This window comes from Myotis nattereri (genome assembly GCF_964212035.1).
Source record: "Myotis nattereri genome assembly, chromosome: 9".
In the NCBI taxonomy this organism is placed as follows: domain Eukaryota; kingdom Metazoa; phylum Chordata; class Mammalia; order Chiroptera; family Vespertilionidae; genus Myotis; species Myotis nattereri.
In genome coordinates this window covers 35,105,620-35,124,709 of record NC_138084.1, presented here as the reverse complement: position 1 = coordinate 35,124,709, position 19,090 = coordinate 35,105,620, and the positions used below count along the sequence as shown (strand labels likewise).

Genomic DNA, 19,090 nt, shown 5'->3' with positions numbered 1-19,090 from the left:
TCTCTACACCCCGCCCACACCGGCCTCTCCACTGGTCTCAAACCTGTGCAGGTCCGGGTGGGAGCGCCGGCCGGCCGCTTCCTGAGCACCGGCCCAGCGGCAGCCCACGTGCGCCCACAGCTGCCGCGGTGACAGCTGGCCCCACAGGGGCGGAGACGGCCGGGAGCGGGGTGGGGAGTGGGGGGGAGGGACTGGGCTCCGCGCCGCGCTGCTATTGGTCGCAGCCCTCGGGCTGCGGGCGGGGCCGCGCCCCCGGCTGCCTTGTCATAGGCCGCAGCACCGATGGGGCGGCTCCCAGCCCTGTCGGCCGCGAGGCGCTGAACTGCGGGCGCTCGCCCGGCTAAGCCTGCGCGGGGCGTCTTCTCGCTCCCAGCTCCGCAGGCGGCCTGCGAGTCCTGACCGCTGCGCCGGAGGCCGAGGTGAAGGCAGGAGCTGGCCCTTGGCTCCGTGGCCAGCAAGGCTGTCGGTAAGGCGGACGGCGCACGGCTCCGAGGTGGGCGGGCGGACAGGCACGGCGCGGGGGACCGTGCCAGCCGAGCCTGGACTCCGAGTCCTCGCCGGCGCCCGGGAGGGTCAGGTGCGGCCGCAGCATCTCCTGCCTCAGACCCACTGGGCAGCCGGCGAGCAGGTGGCGCTGCCCAGGAGGCCGGGGCTGCACCGACCCCTCTCTGAACGGCTTAGAACGAAATAAAAGCCTCCCATCGTGCCCGGAACTACCTCTTACTCTGCTCGCCAACACCCAAACCCGGCCATTCTAAGCCTAGCAAAACCCCAGCCGTCAACACGGAGTGGGCGCAATGCGCCGGCGGTGCCGACTGCCACCCGGGCGGGTGGGAGATTATCCGCAAACTCAGCTTCCCACGATTTGGGCTCCGCGCCTTTCACGCTCTCTCCTGGCTTTTCACTGTCTCCCCCAAGGTTCCCCTCCCTCCTTAACAACAGGAAGTTAAGTTGGGCCAAATGTCAGTGGCCCCGCCGCCTGCGGGCTAGGACCGGGTCTGGGGCCATGGCGTGGCCCAAGGGGCCGCGGCGCTGTGGTCCCCAGCAGCCGGCGCTCACCCCAGGCCCAGGAGGACCCCCGCCGCGCGTCCGCGGCGCCCGCCTGGCCTGCCCTTGGGGAGGTGCAGGGTCTTGCCCGCAGCCTCAGCGCCGCTGACCTGGTTTCCAGGCTGGAGTCCGCGGGGTTAACTTTATCCTGGGCTTGCTTCATGGCCATGGCCAAGCTGGGAAGGGCTTTTGCTGGACGGGGAAGAGGCGTGTTGAAACCAGAGTAAACGTGTGCCTCCCTCCACATTGTTGATTCTGAAGCCTGGGTTCTGAAAGCCAAAAAGCTTTCATGCGGAGGTGCGTTCGGCCTGGCGGGGGCCCTTCGGCTGCACGCGGCCCCTCTTGCTGTCTGTCAGTCTTGCCCGCCCACTGCAGTCCTCAGTGGTTCCGGTGAAGGGCGAAGTCACTAATCGGCCCCCTTCTGGGGAGGTCCCTCGGGAACGAAGCCAGGGGCGGGTTGGCCCTCGAATGTTTGCATGGGAGGGGGCGCGCCCTGGCACCTGCACCAGCTCTGCTCCCATCCCCTTCCCCGGGGAAGTGAGCCCAACAAGTGGACCTCAATCCTCCACGGCAGCTCACCTGATGCTCCGGAGACGAATTGCAGCAAAAATGGACCTTTAGGCAGAGAGAAGAAAGATTTATTAAGTCCTGGCTGGGAGAGAGGTCCTGCCCTGTGGTGCTTGGTGCAGTCAATTTCATGATTACTCTCCAAAAACTCAAGAGTTTTACCCTCCTCATCTTAGAGATGGGAAAACAGTCTCAGGTAGGGTGAGTGCTCATGGTCACACAGAAAGTGGCCGAGCCCCAAACCCAGCTTAGCTTTGCCAGAGCGAAGACTAGTGCTCTTGTTGTTGCCCTGTGTCTGTGGAAGGTGGGTACCCTGCTGCATGGCCCTACTGTGTGCTGACTGGAGGCTCCTGGCCTCTGAAAAGGTTCTGCCAGCGATTCAGGGGATGCTTCTTTGGTGAAGCACTTGAACTGACTCAGGTTAGCCCAGATGGTTCAGCCTGCAGATGCCTTTGACCACCCTGTCCTCCAGTCAAGGGTGAGGGCTGGTGTTTGTCATGCTGTGATGGGAAGAGATTGACTGGTGTTCAGAGCTATCTGGGGGCAAAGCTTGCCTATGCCATGGACGGGTCTCACCTCTGAGAGTTGGCTTCTGGGATGGTCTAAGAGAATTGTGTTAGCTAAAATAACCTCTACCTTAGGATTGATTCTGGTTTTGTTTTTGTTTGTTTTTTGTGTGTTTTTTTGGGGGGAGGGAAGGTGTTGGAGTATACCAGTTATGATTATAAGGTGATTGAGAGTTACAATCTGAACATACCTTCATAAAAAATGACATCACTTTTTATTTCTATCTCCTTCCTTCTTTAGGGCTAGGGCTCTGGCTTGCTGCTTATCTCTCTTCTAAAAGAAAGTCATGATTAGCTTACTACCAACCAGTTACAATTTATTTATTTATTTATTTATTTATTTATTTATTTATTTTATTTATATCTCCAGGGAGGGGCCTGAAACTAAGAGTGTGTGTGTGTGTGTGTGTGTGTGTGTATGTGTTAGGGGTGGCGACTTTGTGAAAGGCTTTTTATTTTTTAAAATATATTTTTATTGTTTTTAGAGAGGGAGAGGGAGAGGGAGAGGGAGAGGGAGAGGGAGAGAGAGAGATAGAAACGTCAATGATGAGAGAGAATCATTGATTGACTGCCTCCTGCACACCCCTACTGGGGATTGAGCCCACAACCCAAGCATGTGACCTTGGCCGGAATCAAACCTGGGACCCTTCAGTCTGCAGGCCAACGCTCTATCCACTGAGCCAAACTGGCTAGAGCATGAAAGGCTTTTTTAAAATTTTAATTACAGTTGACATACAATATTATATTAGTTTCAGGTGTACAACATAGTGATTAGACATTAATATACCTTATAGAGTGATCACCCCAATGAGTCTAGTCCAGTGATGGCGAACCTTTTGAGCTCGGCATGTCAGCATTTTGAAAAACCTTAACTTAACTCTGGTGCCATGTCACATATAGAAATTTTTTGATACTTGCAACCATAGTAAAACAAAGACTTATATATTTTTTTAAAATATATTTTATTGATTTTTTACAGAGAGGAAGGGAGAGGGATAGAGAGTTAGAAACATCGATGAGAGAGAAACATCGATCAGCCGCCTCCTGCACACTTCCCACTGGGGATGTGCCCACAACCAAGGTACATGCCCTTGACCGGAATCGAACCCGGGACCCTTGAGTCCACAGGCCGATGCTCTATCCCCTGAGCCAAACAGGTCAGGGCAAGACTTATATTTTTGATATTTATTTTATATATTTAAATGCCATTTAACAAAGAAAAATCAACCAAAAAAATGAGTCCGCGTGTCACCTCTGACACGTGTGCCATAGGTTCGCCATCACTGGTCTAGTACCTACCTGACACCATACATAGTTATTGCAATATTATTGACTATATTCCCTTTGCTGTACTTTTGAAATAACGTGGCTATTTTAATAACCCAAACAGTTACACTTTAGCATACATCAGCTTAGGGACTAAAGCTGGTTGTAGCTGTGGTCATTGGAAGCCCATTCCCTGCAGCAGTAAGGAGCAGAGGAACAGGTCCAGGCAATCCCTCTCTGCCTAGGATTGGCTTGTGTCTCTATTCTCTCCACCATGCCTACACCCCAATCTGGGTGTGCCTCCCAGTCATGGGCCTGGCCCTTTTACCCCCTCCCACTGAAGGGTAGAGGTTCTGCCATCTTGGTGGAGAGACTTGTCCCTGGAGAGAGGGGTGGGATATGGGTGCAAGAAGGTTTGGACTGAACATTGCTAATCTTTGAAGTCCTCCCCAAGCTAAGGGTCACTGGTGTTTAGAGAGTCAAGAAATTGAATACTGTTCATTGTGCTGGGACTTTTTATTCTTTATATCATTAGATCCTCACATTAGCCCTTGGAAGAAGTAAGTAGGGTTATTCCCATTTTGCAGATGAGGAAACTGAGACTCAGAAAGGTTAAAACTTGTTCCTATCACACAAGCTAGTGAGCAACCAAGCTAGGATTCTGGCCTGGTCTGTTTGAGAGAGGCCTGTGCGGTGAATTAAACACTAAGGGAAGCAGGAACACTTTGTGGCATCCTCTGGGGCCATCCTCTGGGTCTATCCTCTGGATCCATCCTCTGGGCCCATCCTCTGAACTTGGAGGTTTGGTGAGTGCAGCTCCCCTGCTGTGCTTACTGTTTCCCACCTTATATTGTCAGTCCTCACTTTACATGGTTGATGAGTTCTGCGACTTTACGTGAAATGATATATAATGAAACCAACTTACCATAGGCTAATTGACATAAGCAACAGTTAAGTTTCTCCGTCATCCCATCAACGTTATAATGAGCCAACTTTTAATGAAACAACATTATTCAAGGCCCTGCTGCAATTATTTGTGAATGTGTCATTAAAGATACTCATAAACTTGGCAGGTTTATTTTCTGGTTCTCACTAATCCTCTTTGCTCTGTATTACTTCAGTGTTTATGCGTGTCTTTATTAGGATATCCACCATAAGGTATTGCAGTCCTCTATTTAAAGATGTTATGAATACTTTCAAACATAAAAATGGAGAGAATAGTACAATGAGCCCCATATGAACATTACCCAGCTTCAACAGTCGTCAAGATTTCAAGATTATGCCAAGCTGGGGCCCCCTCCCACACCCCCTCCATCCCATCTCCTCTTCCTTTCTCTCCTTTCCTTTCCTCTTCTTTTTTTTTCTTCCCCTGTTCTTCTTCCTGAGGTATTTTACAACAAATCTTTGATATCATGTCATTTTTGCCCCTAAATAATCTAGTGCCGTGGTCGGCAAACTGCGGCTCACGAGCCACATGCGGCAATTTGGCCCCTTGAGTGTGGCTCTTCCTAAGCCTTAGGGGTACCCTAATTAAGTTAATAACAATGTACCTACCTATATAGTTTAAGTTTAAAAAATGTGGCTCTCAAAAGAAATTTCAGTCGTCGTTCTGTTGATATTTGGCTCTGGTGACTAATGAGTTTGCCGACCACTGCTCTAGTGTATATCTATTTTAGAAAGAACAACCTCTTTCAGATCACATTGCCGTTATTGCATGTAACAGAATTAGCGGTAATTCTTTGGTCTCACCTGTCCGTACTCAGATTTCCTTGTTTGTTTGAATCAGGATCCAGACAAAGTCTGTGCTGCATTTGGTTGTTAGTCCCTTTATGCCTGTTTTAACCTGGGGCAGCACCCCCCCCCCCCGTCTTTGTTCTAAGTGGCCATCTCCCCCACTGGACAGTGAACCTCTTGCGAGTGGAGTTGGCTTCTCTGCCACGTGGATCCCCAGCACCCTGTCTGAATGGGGCAGAGGCCGCCTGAGCATCTATCTGCCCAGTTGTGTCCGAGCCACTCAGGAAGTGTGTTTCGAGTGAATGAACCCCGTCATGGTTTTGTGTGGCTGCCTGTGTTTAGATAAGCGGTTTAAAAAAAAAAAAAAGATGAGTTGCTTGCGTGTGGACTTTCCTCAGCATACATCAGTCTGTAAACATCCTGAAACAATAAAATGATTTGCTGTGCTCACCCGAGCCCTTCTGGTTTGTGGTGGGGAGCCCAGGCAGCCACATTTGTGCCCTGATCAGCAATGAGGTCATTTCCGCCAGAGCTGTGAATCCTGACTTACTCAGCCACAGGGATTACCGCGGTCTGACCCAGGCCCTCGGCATTTGGGCTGCGGGGAGAAGGCTGTCCACTTCTCTCTTTGTCCTCTCTCTGGACCGCACTCCTTGCCTGGTGCCTTCAGGAGCCTTCTCTAACCTGCCTCACACCTGGGAGAGTTGTGCGGCCTTTCTCAAATCATTCCGCACCTGCAACCGGCAGGTCATGACAGAAAATGAACGCTTGACCTTTCAGTGTGTCGTCAGAATTTGAGGCGAAGAGATAGTACCACCGCTGGCACCCTTGTGGGAGTCCTAATGAAGGGGACCAGAGGCTCAAGAGGGGAGGGAAAGGTGTGCTTCCTCCCCTCGAAATGAGCTTCACACCTCATTCCCTGGGTTCCAGCCCTCAAGGTGCTGGGCACCCAGATGGACCACTTCTGACCCACCCACCAGGACCTGTCTCTGCAGACAGCCCTCAAATGAGGAGGTTCTTTTCTCTCCCCGCCCCCCTCCTCCTCCTCCTCCTCCTTCTCCTCCTCTTCATCATTTTTTCTCAACAGTAGACAATCTTTCCCACTAGGCAGAGTAGAACAAAATGTTTTGTCTTTCTCTCCAGATGGCAAGGCTAGAGTTGATGCCCCCCCCACCCCCCGCCCCTTTATCTTTTACTTCTCCAGTACTTTTCCAAAATTTTTATAATAAAAATATTTTATTTTTCTAATGGAAAACCCAAATACTTATGTGTTTTTCTCTTTTAAAAAATAGACCTTCCTTCAACTGATTTGGATGGTAGACAAAATTATACATGCATTTGGCACAACTTAGAGTGTGGATGAGGTCAAAGAGCCATTGGAATTTTGATATTTACTTACTTTATTGTGTGATATTATTTTTATTTTTTTAAAAAATATATTTTATTGAGTTTTTACAGAGAGGAAGGGAGAGGGATAGGAGTTAGAAACATCGATGAGAGAGAAACATCGACCAGCTGCCTCCTGCACACTCCCCACTGGGTATGTGCCTGCAACCAATGCACATGCCCTTGACCGGAATCGAACCTGGGACCCTTGAGTCCGCAGGCCGACTCTATCCACTGAGCCAAACCGGTCAGGGCGTGTGATATTATTTTAAAGAACGTCACTAGCCTTCCTAAACATTAGGAAGTAAACAAAGCTGCGGCATAGGAGATGGGAAGCTATGATACCCATGTGGCCTCACCCTCTCTCCCGTTCGACTTCCTCCCTTTTCTTCCCGAGAATTTCATGTTATTTCCCCAACATGAAATTGCTCTCATGTTAGGCTCCTGATTCTGATTTCTTTTTTATTCAAGGAGGCTGAGATTCAGAGGAAGACAGTTTGACATGCTGTGTTAAGACAAGGCTGGCAGGACCAAGCTTCCGGCTCTGAGGGCCCACCCTCTCCCTTTGGGCAAGTGCCTGAGAGCCAACCCTCTTGGTCACCTCACTTTGGGGGGCTCTGATCCCCCCACCCCCTCCACCATGTTTTGTTTTCTTCCCTGCGTCCTCCCCAGAGGTAGAAAACATGGCTGTGCTGGGCTGATAAGGCTCCTCCTTTCTAAAGCACGGACCATCTGGTCTCGGGAACTCAGAGCTGGCGCGGGTGATAGGGGATGTGGGCCCTCCGGTCACAACCAAACCTCATTGCATCACCATGGGGTCTGGCGTTTGAGAAGTTTCCTTTCTCTGTCAGCTACTGAGCAAGTGTCTATCGCTGTGTCCCAAATGAAGAGCCTTTCGTAGATATTAGGTGTGGTATCATTTCTTAATTGCAGCTGCTCTGCACCCATCCATGCATCTAAATATTACTACAGTTCATCTCAGAAAAACCTGCCCATCTCCATGGCAGCTGACAGGGAGTGGTGTGGGTAGATGCTGCTGATGTTCTTAGGGTTGGAATTTTTAGTGTGTTCCTTTAAAAAATTATTTATTTATTGATTTGAGAGAGAGAGAGAGAGAGAGAGAGAGAGAGATTGATTGATTGATTGATTTGTTGTACCACTTATTTATGCATTCATTGGTTTATTCTTGTATGTGCCCTGACCAGGGATGGAACCTGCAACCTTGACATATCGGGACGAGCTCTAGCCAACTCGGCTTCCTGGCCAGGGCTTTTAGCGTGTTCTTTATTGGCACTTGTGTTTCTCTTCTCTAAGAGTCGGGGTAATTCCCCACCCTAACCCCTTCCTCCCAAGGGCTGTGTAGCATTTGCATTTCTTCCAAGGCTTGGTCAAATTTCTCTCTGGGGAATCCAGAGGTAAAGGCAGGCCCAAGCACAGGGCCTTGTTTCCTGCTGGTTTGGGACTTAGGTTTTGCTCCTTCCTGGGCAGCCAGGGATGCCCAGTGCAGATGCCCGTTCTGCTGGCTGCAGGAGGAGCGTGGCCAGGAGCTGGACAACGGCTCCTGGTCCCTGAGCTGCCAGAACAGCAGGCCTCAGGAACGTTTGCAGGCCTGAGCTCCTGACACACCCAGTCCAGAGGCCCAGGAGACAGGAGTGGGAGTCCAGGGACATCCCGTTCTGACCTTGCCATGTGGTGTCAATGTGTTAAGATATGGCAACGACTGTTTTGCTCTCATGACTCTGAATGTCTGGCCTTGGCTACTTGTTTGAGTTCTGATTGTATCTGATAAAGATTTGCAGGATTTCAGGGTTTAGCCTGTGCTTGGGGCCAGGAAGATGAGGTGTACTGGCAGATGAAGAAGTGCCTGGAAAAAATGTAGTTGGGACTTTTGGTCACTAAGGAGAGTTGCTCCCTGGAGCAGAGTAGGCACAGGGTCTGCCGGGGGCACTCTGCTGGACAGCTGTTGTCCCCAGAGAAGCAGAATGAGGGGCTGAGGTATGTTATGTAGGGTTCATGGTTACTATGAAGTCGGGGTGCTGACACCCACTATCAGGACAGCTGGGCTTTTGCACAACTTGATGTGAAGGTGATAAGAGTCAGGAGCTCCCTGCTTGGAGGAGGGAGGAATCTGACAGCCGGATGAAAGGGAAAACAGAATAGAGGAATAAGCAGGGGGTCTGGAGGGCCTCTTTCCAGACCCTCAGGGAGAGGAGTCATTCTCTTTCCTCAGAAAATGTCCTGGTGGGCTCCTATAACCAGATGGGGCCTCGGGGACTGTGGGGTCCATGCTGGGAGAGCTCAGCCATCTGCCTGAGTTGCAGCACATTCCTGTTGTGAAGGAAGGAAGAGACTCTGGATGCAGTCTCAGACTTCCTCTCGATTCCAGGCTTGCTGCAGCCAGGAGACCCAAACGTTCCTGCTTGGTCCAGGTTTTCACCTCCAGCTTGGGTGGGTCTGTTTACTTATATCTGACATTTGGACTCTCTTAAAAAATGACTCACCTACCTCCACACACAGATGCATGGTACTCACCTCACACACCAGCATAGATGCATGCACCTTACCCCCACACAGCTGCATAGATGCATGGTACTCACCCACACACAATACATGGATGCATGGTACTCACTCACACATACCTGCATAAATGCATATTACTCAACCATACACAGCTGCATAGATGCATGGTACTCACCCCACACACCTGCACAGATGCATGGTACTCACCCATGCACAGCTGCATAGATGCATATTACTCACCCCACACATCTGCATAGATGCATGGTACTCACCCCCACACACCTGCATAGATGCATATTACTCACCCCACATACCTGTAGAGATGCATGGTACTCACCCACAGACAGCTGCATAGATGCATGATACTCACCCCACATACCTGTCTAGATGCATGGCACTCACTCCACACACCTGCATAGATGCATATTACTCACCCACACACACAATACACTGATGCATGTAAAAAAGCCACTAAATACAAAGGGAATTCAATGAAAAGTAAGTGTTCTTTCTTCCCATGTCCCCCAGCCCTCAGTCCTCTTCCTCAAATGGCATCTGGTGTCCCATTCTCCTGTGGATGCTTCCAGAATGAGTCGAGACATATCTTTACACCTGTGTTCCCCTTTGTGCCTCTTCAGGCCTCCTGGGGAGCAATCAGGATGTGAAACAATAGGGCCCATGGGGCTGCTGAGACTCAGCATTTGCTTGAATTAGCCAAAGCTCAGTCATCACCCTGCTTTGTCACAGCTCCCCTTTAGGAATATCCTTGCATTAGATTTGTGGGGATAGAGAGTCTGGGTCTGATGAAAACCTCAGAGGAATGTTCTGGATGCATGTGACAGAGGCAGAAGCAAACAAACCAATGTGCTGAGAGAGACCTGGCTTCACATCCAAGCCGAGTTGCCTTGGGCAAGTCAGTGAACCCTGGTATTTTAGTCTGTAAAAAGGAGGCATTTATACCGATCGATCGCAAGTGCAGAGATGAAATTAAAATATCTGTGAAGTGCCCGGTTTACGTAGGCACTCCAAAACATCAGTGTTTTTTGTTTTGTCTTTCCCTACGTCTCAAGTGTGACCCATTTTCAGAATGAATGACATTGGCATGGAATCCTCCGGATGACTTCCCGGAAGTCCTCTCAGGGGGTCCCCTGAGCTTTATTCCCTTGCGGAAGGCAGCCAATCCTCCATTTTCTACCAAGTTTAACTCTTCCCCACCACCTCCTCCTGCTTGTGGGGAGCCCAGCCTCCATCCTCCCCAGCCTCTCAATACCACCTCCTTCTCTATCCCTCTGTCCTCCCCTCCCCCAGCCGCATTGGTGAGCAGGATGCTGTGGTCACTTGGGGAGGACTCTGGGCTGTTTATAGCCATCTCTGGGGTGTTTATGTTGTAATCTCTTCGGAAGCTCCTAGCAGATGTCTGTTTATTGCTGCAACTTCATCTTTATCTTCAGCATGAAAGAGGAGAGGAGCTGTTTCTCAAAACCTTTCTTTGGCATGGCCACACAGTACAGCCTAGACTGCCTCCCCGAGTTTCATTCGTCATCACTCTTGCTCTCTACCCATTCTGAAGCCCTGCAGATCCGGCAGAGAGACCTTATATGTCCTGATTTTAGGGCAGCACTTAAATTTGGCAGGCAGTTGTAATCTCTTAAAAAGGTAGGTCAGAGAAGCAAACGCAACCAGCTGACTTGTCTTTTTCTGGGCTGGGACAGATGGTGTGAATGGGAGTAGCATTTCTGTGTCCATAGAAACCAACACCTTCCCCCACATCTGCCCCTTCCTTCCACCCTGCATGCTGCCTGCTGATTGGCTGGGAAATCTTTAGTGGTTCCTCTCCCTTTGGACTCAGGGAGGCTCAAGGTAAGGAGGGAGTGGAACAAGGGTGGTTTCAAACGTGCTGACCTCCGGGGAGTGAGGAAGTGGTGAGGCCGTGAGCCATAGAATCTTGATGTCAGATTGGAAGGGCCCTCTGGGGTCCTCCAGAGCTCACTCCTGCACCTTGTTGTACCTAGGGGTACAACTGAGGCTCGGGGTGCTCTTGATACTGAGCAGAGGCCTGGGAGGTACAGTTCCTTGTTCAAGGTCACCCAGCCAGGTCTCAGTCAGGTCTTCTGCCCTGCCAGGACCCTGCGATCCGTCTCCAGCTGCTCTGCCTGCAGTTCTGAAGGACAGAGCCCACCCCCTAAACCCCTTCCTAACTGCTCTCCCATTCTTTGAATTTAGGGTGCATACACTTGTAGCACTTGGTTTGTACAACAATTTCAAGGTCTTTCCTTATCAAAAATACTGTCCCCAGAGCCTTGGGGTCTGAAAATCCTATCTTTGTTTTTAGCCATTGTTTCCAGAGGGCCTTTTAAAATATATATACTTTAACTAGGAAGGACAACAGATAATAGTGTATCTCTGATTGTCTGTCAGCTGAGAGCTGAACCTTGAGAGAATGGGGGATGAGTTCTCTGGGAATAGGTGGAGGAGGGCATGAGAAAAACTTGTAAATAGGGTGCTGTCAGGGCAGGCATGGAGTACCATGGCCAAGGTTCCTTAGCTCACAATGCACAATGTCCATGCTGGGGGCCTGTGATGAATGGCAGGAACAGAGTTAATCTAATGCACAGAGGGAGGTGCATTAGACGAGCTCACTGATGCCTGCACATCAAGGCAGAGTATGCAGTGTGCTTTGGAGAGTTGCATAGTGTGGGGAATCAGGGGAGACTTCCTGGAGGAGGTGGCACTTGGTCATTGAAATGGGCCTAGAGGATGGAAGGACTTCCATAGGCAGAGATGGGTAGAGGTACAGCACAAAGAGATGTGGGAAAGTGAGGTAGGTTCAGGGTGCCACATGGTGAAAACATGGGTCTGCCTAGGGAACCTGTGGGAGCTGAGGCTGGAATCGGGCCAGCCCTGGGTGCTGGGTGGGGACATGGCCCTAACCCAGCAGGCAGTAGGAAGTCATTGGAGATGGATGGTCAGAGCTGTCCTTCAGGCAGATCAGCTTGTGGGGGAGTCAGGGTGAGGGATCTGTCAGGAGGTCCGCACTGCCCTCCATGCTTTGGATGTGCACATCGATTAGACAGTAGCTGTTGATCAGGACCAAGGAGGGAGTGGGGGCTGGGGGCTGGGGCATGGGGGTCAGGTAAGGCTGGGTCCCAGTAAGGCCTCATCGGTGTGCTGGTTTTGCCTGCAGCCCTCTGTGTGAGGAGGGTCAGAATGGGCAGTCCTGTATTTCAGTTTAGAAGGCGGACAGACCACTTGGAACTCCTCAGTTAGGGTCTTAGAAGATGGGACATCTGTCCCTTTCTGTGCCACCAAGGGTGCCTGCTCTGAGCTCTGGCAACTCTGTCCTCTGTAGAAAATGGTTACTGCCCCGCCTTTCATCATCTTTCTGCAGGCTGAGCCTTCCTCGATGATCGTTCTCCTTCCTCAAGGTCAGTTTGAGGGGAATGAATAGGGCAGTGATGGCGAACCTTTTGAGCTCGGCGTGTCAGCATTTTGAAAAACCCTAACTTAACTCTGGTGCCGTGACACATATAGAAATTTTTTGATCTTTGCAACCATAGTAAAACAAAGATTTATATTTTTGATATTTATTTTATATATTTAAATGCCATTCAACAAAGAAAAATCAACCAAAAAAATGAGTTTGTGTGTCACCTCTGACACGCGTATCATAGGTTCGCCATCACTGGAACAGGGAGTCGGGTGCTGAGCCGCAGTGGGGGTGGGTACCCATGGATCAAGAGCAGGAGTTACCTGCCTGCATGTGGATGAGACACCCACCAAAGCTAGGACGGGACAGGAATCCAGGGGCCTCCCCCTTCCTTTGTCAGAATCGGTTCTGCAGGCACCAGGTGCTCCAAGCATTGTGGGCCATGATCTGAAATGACGGATTCTCCCGTCTATGGTCTCATAAGTACCTGAGTATCTCCTGCAGGGGGTCCTGCCCTGAGCCTCTGGTGCACACTTGGAGTTCACTTCCCCTAGGAGGAGACTTGAGCTTACCGGTGGACCCGGGCTGGACTTGATGTCACCAGGCAGCTGGAACACATTGCGGGGGGTTGAGCGTGTCTGTCTCCCAGTGTTTTCCCCAGCCCTGTGGACACCCTGGCCCCGGGGAGGGGACAAAAGCTGAGCTCAGCTTCCGCTTGCACCAGCGTGAACCTGGCAGGTGGGAGGCATGGCAACCTGGTACGCTTGCGGCTCTGACATTTGAGCAGGGCTGCTGGCACCTGTTCTCTGCCATAGAAGCCTCAGAAACACCCTTGCTTTCTGTGATGGAATAAATTGCTCCTGCAAGCAGCAAATGTCATGAGTATAGTGCCTGTGGGAGCTGTGTGTGTGTGTGTGTGTGTGTGTGTGTGTGTGTGTGTGTTGGGGGGGGGGGGCGGGTTTACTGCAACAGCTTTCGTCTTTGTTCTCCTAGCATCAGTTCTACCAAAATGAGACCAAGTTAGTTCACTGAGTAATTGGTCAAGTGAGCACTCCATTCATTCTGCCAGTCAGGACTTCTGGCGTTTCTTGTATTTGAAGCCCATTATAGCTCAGAGTCACTAGGAAAGCTTGGGCAAGCCGCTTCTTTTCTCTAAGCCTCGAGTTTCTGTTCTGTGGCCTCTAGTTTATCTCGCAGGATGTCAGTGAGGATTGAATGGGGCAATGCACATAGCACCCCTGACGCGGGGCCTGGCACAGAGGTGGCCTCTTCCCCTCTGGCCCTTTCCCGTTGGCCCACAGGAGGCTCAGAGCACAGATGTGGGCAGGCTCCCGTTGGGCACTGTTCCCTAAATGGCTTTTACCCTTAACTAGTGACTTTTAAGAGAATGTCTCAAAGCACCTGTGTGTGCAGCCAAGAAAACACGATGCCTTTCTCTTCGTGAGAGGTCCTCTCAGCCAGACCTTGGAGCTGCAGGGCTGTGCCAGCCTGGGCTTGCACCTGGGGGGTGACCCTTCTATCTTTGGACGGCTCCTCCTGTCACCTCCCCGATGGCTCCCCATGGCTTCTGGCATTTGGTTCCAGTGTTTCCTCCTTGAAGCCACCGAGACGGAGTCTAATTTCTCCTCCACCCAATAGCTCTTTGGACACTGTTTTTAAAAATCCAGTCTCTGATACCATCAGTTAGAAGCTGTACCATTATTTTATTTGTAAGAAAGAAAAGGTGCTTCCAATTCAGCTGTGCAGCCATGCCTTGTTATCACTTAACATGTTTATTTTGTATTTACTGAAAGCGTTCTTTTAGAGCTTAGACCTACGCCAGTGGTTCTCAACCTGTGGGTCGCGACCCCTTTGGCGGTCGAACGACCCTTTCACAAAGGGGTCGCCTAAGACCATCCTGCATATCAGATATTTACATTACGATTCATAACAGTAGCAACATTGCAGTTATGCAGTAGCAACGAAAATAATTTTATGGTTGGGTCAACATGAGCAACTGTATTTAAAGGGCCAGAAGGTTGAGAACCACTGACCTACGTCTTCATTCCATATCACTCTTGCACGTACATAAAAAGGGAAATACATTGGTTACGGCATTTCTTAAAACTTTTTCACTTTTAGAACCCAAGTCTTCCAAATCACCTTTTGACCCAGAGTCACCCATGTGTGTTTTGTACCTTCTTATGTTCTGGTGAAGTAGTGGTGTCTTTCTTAATCTCTATTGTCTCTAGATTTTTTTCTGACTTCTGGTGCTCATTCTGAAGTGTCAATGGTGTTGCTTTCTTTACTTTTATCAGAAAGTATCCAAGGAGGGTTTTATAGTCAGCAGCCGGGACGCACATTCCTTCCTGACATGGTCCTTAAATGCTTGGCCTCCTGAAGTGTAGAAGGCGGCAGTTGTCTAGATTTGTCAACAGTCAAATTTCCACACGACAATGGAAATGAGGCAATGACAACTGCGCCACAGCTGCATCCGGGCCCCGAGGGATTGTTAGAGGTCGGGGGGATTGTGCGATACAGTCTGCTTTCAGACATTTTATCACTGAAAAAAGTTGCATCTTCTAATTAGTGAAATATAATATTTAGAGACAATCCTTTTGTTCTCTCTTGAGTCTTCTTTCAGATTAACAACCTATGATGTAGGCTCACTTGGGTCTTTTGACCTTCCCTTGGTTCTCCTCTGAACAAAATCCAGTTTGTTCATGTTCTAATACAGCGAGGGCAATACCCAGACCATACATGGTATTTGTGGTGTGACCACAGCAGAGGAAGGGAGCTGTCACCTCCCTAGTTTAGGTCATTCTACTCCTCTTAATGCAGCCCAAGATTGCATCAGCTTTTCTGGCAGCCACACCACCCCATTTTTGCTGACATTATTGCTGACCAGGTCTATTTAACACGTGGTGTTGTTGGGGAGCTGCTTCTCCCCTGGCCTAGAAGGTGCGTGGCTTTAGAATGTAGAGGCAGAGCCTCTGCTTTGTTCACACCTGGCTCAGAACAGCCATGCCTGTTAATGTCAAGTTGTTCACTTCAGGGCAGCCCGGTTCTGCCGAGCTCCTTCAGGATCCTATTCCTGTGCCTTCCATAGCATCACCCACGTCACTGATAGAAGGCTTATCGGGAGGGAGGCCTCTGGCACGCTGCTCGCGTCCTCCCCTCAGGTGACATGATCTTTGACTGGCTTACTTTGGGAAAGGAAGTCCCCTTGCCTAAGTCTCGGCTCTTTTGCTTTTCCGACCTGCGCCCGGACGCCTTCTTATATCCAGGTGTGCCAGTTGCCATGGACCACCAAGCGTCCTATCACAGAACGAGGCGATGTCCGTGACCCCACGTGCTCTGTTCCCAGGGGCTCTGCAGCTGCTTTTAGGCGCCCCTGCTGCCCCGCAGGGATTCGATAGGCACTTCAGTCACACCTGCAGGTTTCCACGCCCTGGACCAGGACACCTGGCCACTGAAAATATCTAAATCTCCTTTTTAAAAAACCAAGCCCCTCCCCCACCTCAGCTTCCGGTCTCCTCTCCATGTTGGATCTTTACTTGTCAGTCTAAGAATACCTCTTTTTTTTTAACCAATGTCACCCCAATAAATTTAACATTTTTAAAAAAATGTAGCTCTTTTTGGCAAAGGCCACGATGCACCCAGAGTGGGAGCGGAGGCCCAACTTCTCAGGACCCCTTATGTCTCTAGACCACTTGGATCAAGACAACCCCCCACCCCAAACCTTCCTTCCCCCTGGGGCCTGGGGTGCAGCCTCAGCACCCAGGGCTTGCCTCCTCCGGTGGACACTCTGGGGCGGGCCCTGCATCACTGTCTCGGGCTTCCTTGGCTATGCATCCTTCTCCTGGGGATGAGACTGCTCTCTAACAAGGCTTTCCTGTGCAACCACGTGGCTCCTATTCTGTGCCACCTACAGAGCAGTTACGTGAGCCAGGACTGGGGTAAGGGCTTTGTAAACATGAACTCATTCAATCCTTGGGCCAACCCCATGAGGTAGATATTGTCATTATTCCCACTTACCAGTGAGGGAATTAAGGCTCAGAGGGTTTAATTGACTTGCTCAAAATTTCATAGCTGGGAACGGGAAAAGGGTGAATTAGAATCTAGACAGTTTGCCCCTGAGTCCAACTTTGAATCATTTGGTCAGTTGCCCACTTCCTGAACTTCCCTCTCTGTCCCCTTTTCCTCTTCCTCCTCTTCCTGCCTCCCCACCCCATCCCCCTGCTCCTCACCCCCCTCCCCCTCCCAAGTGTATAACTAGAATTGCGTTTCAGAGTCTGAATCATTTATTTTCTCAGTCTCAGGTCCCAGAGCCCTTCTATTCCCCCAGCCATCTGAGTCTGTTTTCTTAGAGCCTCAGGCACCCACTTCCCCTTCTTTGATCTCACAAACTTCAGAGGAAATGATTGCTTGTCCTCCACAGTCCCTGTGTCTCCTGGTCACTACCCATCGGCCATAACCCATAGCCATGGGAATTAGGTTGGTTGTTCCGCTTCTAGGGATGCGTCCTCTGTCTTCTGGGAGATGAAATGCTCAGTGAGGCCAGTCGGAGCTTTCAGCCCGCGGGGCTTCCACCGCTGTCAGCGTGGGTGACCCCCAGCCCCCGCCCCCAACCACCAGAGCTCTTCTCTGGTTGGCCTGGCATCTGGGTCAGCAGCAGGCCAGTGGTGTCCATGGTGGCTTGACCTTTGCACCTCAGTCTGTCTTCACACACGTGTTCTCCAGAATTATTCCCTTGTCTTTGTTTCATGGGCTTGCCACACAGACACACATCTTTTTTGTTGTGTAGACACTCCATCTCCCTCTCTATTCCAAGTCCAATTCTTTATTTTTTAATTTTTAAAAAATATTTTTATTGATTTTAGAGACAGACGAAGGGAAAGGGAGAAAGAAACGTCTATGTGAGAGAGAAACATCAATCGGTTGCCTACTGTATGCACTCTGACTGGGGACTGAACCCGCAACCTGGGCTTATGCTCTGACCAGGAATCGAACCAGTGACCTTTTGGTGCATGGGATGACACTCAGCCAGCTGAACCACACCGGCCAGGGCTCATGTCCATTTTTTTTTTTAAGCTTTTTTTGTTGTTGTTAATCCTCACCCGAGGATATTTTTTCTATTGATTTTTAGAGAGTGAAAGGAGTGAGAATGGAAAGAGAGAGGAACTTTGAAGTGACAGAGACACATTGATTGGTTGCTTCCTGCATGCACTCAGTCAGGGCTGGGGATCGAACCTGCAGCCAGGTATGTGCCCTTGACCAGGAATTGAACCCATAGCCCTTTGGTGCCAGGCAATGCTCTAACTGCCAAGCCACAACAGGTAGGACCCAAGTCCATTTTATTAGAGGATAAAAGCGGGTCACCGAGGAATGTGTATATGTAAAGAAAAGAATCCGTGTTTGTATTTGCATGTAAACATAAACATCATCAGGGACAAAACACAGCAACTGATACTAGTGTTGCCTGTTTCAGAGTTGGGACTGACTAGGGAGACGGGGCCAAGATAGGGGAACAAATTTCCTATGTACTCCAGTGCTTTTTGATTTTTGAACCATGTGAATTCGTTTTCCTATTCCGAATTTTAAAAAGCATAGATAATCTGGGAGTCCGGACTGTTGAACTGTGAAGGAGTAGGACTCACCTGGCTGAGTCATCGCTCTGCCTCCTGCTGCCAACTGGACCTCAGTTCCCAGGCGTGCACAGGTCTAGGCGCAGCCTGCTTACCTTGCAGTGCGGACACAGGAGACCCTCCTCTGGTGGCTGCATGGCCGCTCCCAGAGAGGGTCTGCAGTGAACAGGCCTCCTCCCTCCTCACTGGTTCAGCTCTCTGAAGCTCAGCAGTAACTTGAGGTTTTGCTACCTTTGGTGGTAATCTCAATTTACTGAGAGCTGGTGCACCTAAAACTTACACCATGGTTTTTTTCCCCTTTGTTGAACTCCAGTATTTAAGGAAATTGAAGCACTCTGAACGTCTGGGTTTGCCTGGAACTGTGTACTTTTCTTTTCCAGACCTGTGGGACTTGACAGGTCATTTCTCTCCCAATCATACTCACCTTCTCAGCACAGGGCGTACCCTTAGAATGGGCCTAACATCCTTTGAAAACACAAGCCCATGACTAGGTTTGCAGATACCCGAGGTCAGAGCAGGCCCTGAAGGAAAAATTCAGGGAATTGGGAGAGCCAGTTCAGGTATCTGTAATTGAGGAAGTGACCTGCTTAGGAAGGTGACTTGTTTACCTTGGGCAGTTCATTGAGAAGCACAGGCATATTGAGCACCTACTGTGCGTCCTGGGCCCTGTGCTGTGGGAAGGACAATGTGGCGAAGGCTCAGCCTTTCCTCCCTAAGTGTTCACAATATACTCGGGAAAACAAGACACACGTGTTTTAAAAAAGTAACAGGAGATTTTGGTAATAGTTCAGTTCATAGAAGGCAAGTCACATGGTAGTTCATGACTAATTTCCATATGACTGGTGGAGACAGCATCGGGTGTGGGGGGTGTTTTCTAGGGGCTGAAGAGGGCCTGGAAAGCTCCCTAGAGGAGGAGGAGGAGGAAGAGGGGAAGGAGAAGGAGGGGAAGG

General features: G+C 50.1%; 1 protein-coding gene across 2 annotated transcripts in view; it reads left to right on the top strand.

Annotated features, from left to right (window-relative positions):
- Positions 1-316: 316 nt before the first annotated feature.
- MICAL2 (microtubule associated monooxygenase, calponin and LIM domain containing 2) overlaps positions 317-19,090 on the top strand; it is a gene marked incomplete at its 3' end in the record, with an annotated part of 205,588 nt that continues 186,814 nt past the window's right edge. Inside the window, exon 1 of one of the 2 annotated variants that reach the window (XM_081098895.1) lies at positions 317-466. The remainder of the gene's footprint in view (positions 467-19,090) is intronic. The other variant, XM_081098896.1, reaches the window with a different exon arrangement.